Raw genomic sequence first — 6,253 nt, forward strand, 5'->3', positions numbered from 1 at the left:
TTGAAGCCAGAAGTTCAAGGCTATAGTATGCTATGATCATTTCTGTGAATGGCCACTGCACTTTAGCCTGAGTAACGTAGCAAGACGTTGTCTCCAACAGAAAATTGACATCTGAAGCCCTGACTACAGGGGCACTATACTGGTTTATGTCAAGTGTGGGGAGAGAGCAGGATTGTGCTTCTTTGTACACATTTGCTTCTCCCAGGATAGTGTCATAGTGCCTAGGAAGGTGATGTGTGTGTCAGATACAATGATAGTGAAAAGAAGGGATTGGAATTTTCATACCTGTGTCAGTCTAAATGAGCATTACCTTGTCTGAATTGTCTAAGTGGTAAGCTTCATGATTTGAAACAGTTTTCACTTTGAAAAACTGCTTCTGTGGATTAAAAGTTGTCACCACTAAAGTGGGCTGTGGTGGAGTCGATGCTGATCCTCACTTAGGGCAGTAGCCTCCAAGGGGAAGAGGGCACACAGGATGGCTGGGTGGGGGTGGGAAGAAAAGATTAGGCTTTTGGTTTATATTCACTTTGAGGCTCAACCTTATTTAGTTTCTCACTTTGAATGTATTTTATATATATACATCAAATATACATCAATATTAGTTCATTAGTACATGTAGGTCATTAATTTATAAATAAAAGGTTGAACTACAAGAAACTGCTGATAATTGTTTTTGATCTGTAAAAATGGCAGTTATTATAGTTTAACAGCATACACATGTTGGAGGTGTATATGCTTCAAGTTTTTACCATTTGTGTACAGAAAATAAACTTTGGAGACCCCTAGCCCCCTCCTCAGCTCCCAACCCCGACCCTGATAACTTATTTCTGTATCCTGGGTGTGGGGATGGGAGGACTTTAAAATATTTAATTAGTTTGAATACATGTGTCTTAGTCTGTTTGAGCTGCTGTAACAAAAATATTAACTAAATGGCTTATAAACAACAAACATTTCTTACAGTTCTGGAGACTAGGAAGTCCAAGATCAAGCCACCAGCAACATCCAGTATCTGGTGAAGGCGTGCTTTCTGGTTCACAGATGGTGCCTTCTAGCTGTGTCCTCACATGGTGGAAGGAGAACAAGCTCCCTTAGGCCTCTTTTTAAAAAATTTTTTGAGACGTGATCTCACTTTGTTGCCCAGACTAGGGTGCAGTGGTGCAGTCACAGGTCACTGCAGCCTCAACTTCCCGGGCTCAAGTGACCCTCTCACCTCAGCCTCCCAATTAGCTGGGACGACACGTATGTGCCCCCACACCTGGCTAGTTTTTTTTAATGTTTTGTAGGCAGGGTCTCGGTATGTTGCCAAGTCTGGTTTTGAACTCGGCTCAAGTAACCCTCCTTGCCTCGGCCTCCCAAAGTGCTGGGATTCTGGATGTGAGCCACCATGCCAGGCCTCAGGGCTCTTTTATTTATTTTTATTTTTTTAGAGACAGGGTCTCACTTTGTTGCCCAGTCTGGTCTCAAACTCCTGGGCTCAAGCCATCCTTCTGCCTCAGCCTCCCAAAGTGCTGGGATTGCAGGCGTGAGCCACCACACCTGACTCCTCAGGCCTCTTTTATAAGGACACTAATCCCATTTATGAGCATTCTGTCCTCATAATTTAAGCACCCCAAAGCCACTTCTCTTAATTCCATCACTTTGGGGGCTAGTATTTCAACCTATGAATTTTGGGGGGACATAAACATTCAGACTAGAAACAAGCAAATAGCATGTGCCCAAATGGCACCGAAGTATATTCAGGGTAAAGGAAGTGCTCCTGTCCCTCAACTATCAGTTCCCCTTCCAAGAGGCAACCCCAGAGTTCCATTATGTCCTTCCTGAGGACCTTTGTACGTGTATAAGCAGTATGCACACATGCATGTGTCTATTCACAGAAATGGTAGCGTACTGTGTACACTGTTCTCTCCTTTTTCATCTAGCAGTCTAGCACAGAAAACATTCCATGTGTACAACTGCCTTGTTATTTTTATTGGCTACTTTATATTCCATTGCCTGTGTATACCAAAGTACTTAATCAGTCCTCTGTTGATTGCATTAATATTGTTTCCCATCTTTTGCTGTTTCAGACAGTGTCAGATTAAATAGTCCTAGATGCATCATTTTGCAAGTAAGAGTACTTGTAGGGTAAATTCTCAGCAGTGAGGCCAGGCGTGCTGGCTCATGCCTGTAATCCCAGCACTTTGGGAGGCCAAGGCAGGAGGATGGCGGGAGGCCATGATGGGAGGATCGCTTGAGCCCAGGAGTTCAAGACTAGCCTGGGCAACAAAGTAAGACCCTGTTTTTACAAAAAATAAATTAGCCAGGTGTTGTGGTGTGGGAGAATCGCTTAAGCCCTGGCAGTCGAGGCAGCAGTCAGCTGTGATCATGCCATTGCACTCCAGTCTGGGTGACAGAGTGACTTTGTCTCCAAAAAAAGATTCCTTGAAAAAAACAACAAACATAAAAAAATAGCTGGGCATGTTGGCTCATGACTGTAAAATCCCAGCACCTTGGGAGGCTGTGGCGATTGGATTTGCTTTGAACCCAGGAGTTCAAGACCAGCCTGAGTAACTTGGTGAAACCCGATCTCTACAAAAATACCAAAAAACTACCCAGGAATAGTGGCACATGCCTGTAGTGCCAGCTACTCGGGAGGCTGAGGTGGGGGAATCACCTGAGCTTGGGAAGTCGAGGCTGCAGTGAGCTGTGATTGTGCCACTGCACTCCAGCCCCGAAGATGGAGTAAGGCCCTGTCTCGAAAAAAAAAGAATGTTTATATTTTTTTCTCCTTTCCTTTTTATTCCTTCAGTTCCTGAGAGTTTTTCTTGGGATATTTGTTACCTGGAACAGTTGAAACTTTCTAGAGCTTTAGACTTTGTAGAAGGCATGACAGTGACCTCTGGTGTTTCTTTCCAGGGCGGAGCTGCAAATGCCATTAAGAATTCCCTGTTTTTGCCTTAGCACTTTACTTCCCATGTTATTCTCCTTAAGTTACTGTTTTCAGATCCTGCTGGAAGATCTTTGTCTCTAGGCCCTTCATTTCCAGGCCAGAGCTGGTGGGCAGGCCCCTGCTCCATGGGTAGCAGTACCAGGAAGCGCCGGCAGGTGGCAGGCACGGCCCCACAAGCAGCCCGGGAGCAGCCAGAATTAGAGCCTTTGCACCATTCCCAGTGACTTGACCTCCCAGCAATGTGCCCAACTTAGTGTGGGGTGGGGCACCTGATCCTTTCCTCCCACCTCGTTTTGCTGACATTTCTTAAATGGATGAGCAGTTTAAGATCACCAGCAGCTGCCTTGAGAGGAGCTTAACAAGGCCACACCTCAGGATGACAGCCTGGGGCCTCTTCCCCTTCAGGAACTAGTGGGAAGGATTTACATGCCATGGCCTCGGATGGCTTGGGTTTCCTTAGTTGTAGGGCCCTACTTCCTGCCTCTTTCAGCCAAATCTCCCACACCCTTCCCATGAACTGGGAGGTCCCCAGAACAGGCCCTTGCCACCCTCTACTCCACCCACTCTGCTATGGTCCAAGAAAAAAAAGCCAGAAGTTTGAGAAGCCCTGGGACAAAAGTGCTAGGGTCCTTGGGCTGCCTTCTTTTGGGGCAGCATCTCTAGGGACCAGCTGAGGCTGATTGCACCACTTCCTTCCCTGCAGCTCCTAGATATGTGCCCCCCAAGTCCCGCTTTGTCTGCTGCTCACTCACTCTTGTCTTGGTAGAGTCCTGCCTAGCACCTTCCTCAGGGCTAGGGTCTTTCCCTTCTGTGTACAGAAGACAAATGCTGGCTTTTCCAGGAGGCATGGGGAAGGGAGGGCTGAGAACTTTGCTGGGGGAAGAGGAGGGAAGTGGCAGCTGCAGTGAGGAGTACTGGCCCCTTCCCAGACACCACCTGTCCCCCACTGCAGGAGACTACAACGAGGGGGGTGTGAGCAGCACTGGCGGGGAGGGGGGGATTGGAGAGCTGTTCCCCTGGACCTCTAAAGTTCTGCTCCTAGTTTAGGTCCCCAGGTCTTTAGGGACTCCTGAGTTTCCCCACTCTATAGAGAAGTGGGATGGGGACTGGGCTGGGACATCCAGAGGAGGGATCTTTCGTCCCATTGTGGGCTCGTTTGCTCTCAGCTAGGGAGGCTGGAGGTTTTCTGAGGACAGATTGGCCATAGTCACCCTGGCTTCGCTCCAAGAGGGGTTAACCCATGTGTGCGAGACAGAACTCGCAATAAAACTCAGGGTTCGCCCCCCACTGGTGATAGCCCAAGGGCAAGGTGGGGGGCCTGCGGGGGTGTGGGGGAAGGCAGGTGGGAGGCTGTCCTCTGTGAGCTCCCCAGGATCATTTCCCAGTAGTGCCAGAATTTGCATACTTACTGGTTTCCCCATCAGCTTCTGGCTCCTGGAACCAGGAAAACAAGAGGAGGAAAGAGCAACTGGGGCAACTCCCCAGAGTTTGATCTCTTCCAGCATGCAGGAGTCACATTCCATCCCTGTCCCCCTCTCGGAGGGAAGCTGCCTCTGAAGAGGCAGGAAGCTGAGGCTCTGAGAGGGAAGTGGTTTGCCCAGGGCTGCATCGCTAGTGATGGGGGCTTGAATCCAGGGCCCCTCCCTCTCCTTCTTTCACAGGAACTGAGTTATTCTCTCAAATCTAGAAAGAGGCAAGGACCATTGTGTCCCTTTTACAGGTGGGGAGACTGAGGTCCTGTGAGCAAATACCACCTACCTAAGCTGCTTGAATGGGCAGTGGAGCAGGAGGTGATGGGGAGAACTTTGGAGTTAAAGCCCAGTTCGTGGGAAAGAAACAGAAACAGCTGGGGCACTGGGCCTGGTAGCCTTGGAGTCACTCTGCCTGGCAGACTGAGAAAGAGGCCTGGAGGGACATCTAAGCCTGCCTGGAAAGCACCGGATGCAAGCTCAGGCCAGCGGGGCATGGAACTGACCAGTCCTCCCTAGATCCCAGCCCCTCAGGCACCTGCCACATGGGCTCTGCCGCCCTTGCCAGTGCCTATCAGTGAACCAGCAGGGCCAGACTCGGCCTCCAGACACAGCACAGCCAGGCAGGATCTGCTGCCCACTGCCCATCCCTCCCCACACACAGCAGAAGCAGCAAATGGCTTAGGGTTCAGCTCTGGTCAAGAAGCAAGTAAGCAAGTAAGCAAGTATGAACTCCCAAGGCTATGGCCAGCTGGCAGCTGGGATGGGAAGAGGGGTGAGAACACTCCCTATTTCTTCCAGGCAGCCTCAAGGCTCCACTGTGGTGTGCAGAGACAGGGGGGGCTTGGCAGGTGGGGTTGCTGGGCATCTGCTGCTGACCAGGTGGGTAGGGTGGTCCTTTCAGCTGCCATGCTGGAGGGATTCCTTTTTTTTTTTTTTTTTGAGACAGGGTCTCACTTTGTCACCCAGGCTGGAGCACAATGGTGCAATCATGACTTACTGCAGTCTCTACCTCCTGAGGTTCAGGTGATCCTCCCACCGTAGCCCAAGTAGCTGGGACTACAGGTGTATGCCATCACACCCAGCCAATTTTGTATTTTTTGTAGAGAGAGGCTTTCCCTATGTTGGCCAGGCTGGTCTCGAACTCCTGGGCTCAAGCAATCCGCCCACCTTGGCCTTCCAAGTGTTAGGATTACAGGCATGAGCCAGCATGCCTGGCCTGGAAGGATTCCTATGTGGATGTTGAAACCTAGGAGAGTTGTGAGGTGTGGGGCTGAGGGTACCTTCACCTCCCCCATCCCTGCAGGGCCCTGAGTTGCTGCAAACTAGTGTCCAGGCCCACCCCTCCTGTCCCCCCTGGTTTGGGGACCAGAACCAGGACTCAAGGCCCTGCCCCAGTCTGTCCTTCCTCTGTGGGACCTTGGGCAAGTCATTCAGCATTGCCAAGTGGCTGATAATGAACTGGACAGTCTGGTATTTTAGCTTCCTGTCCCACAAAAACAAACAGAAGCCCAAGTATATTGTAAATAAGATTTCTTTTTGCAGATAAAACTGAACTCCAAAGCCTTTTACACTTTTGCTGCCTAAGTGCCCCCTCCAGCCCCCTGCCTGCTCGTGCGTCCATGGGCACCTCTGAACAAGGCCCAGACCAAGGCCTCGGGAAAGATGCCCCATCCCCAAGGGGCTATGCATTCCTGGTGAATGTTAGAAATCTTCCTTCCAGAGAAGGGTCAGGGAGCTGGTGTGGAGGGGCTTCCTCCTGGGGTGAAGGAGGTCGGGGTACATACCTGCTGGCCTTTCCTCACCCAGAGGCCAGCCCAATGCCCTGAGCATAACAAAGACAGACAATCACCTC

Source organism: Pongo abelii, chromosome 1 (genome assembly GCF_028885655.2).
Source record: "Pongo abelii isolate AG06213 chromosome 1, NHGRI_mPonAbe1-v2.0_pri, whole genome shotgun sequence".
Lineage (NCBI taxonomy): Eukaryota > Metazoa > Chordata > Mammalia > Primates > Hominidae > Pongo > Pongo abelii.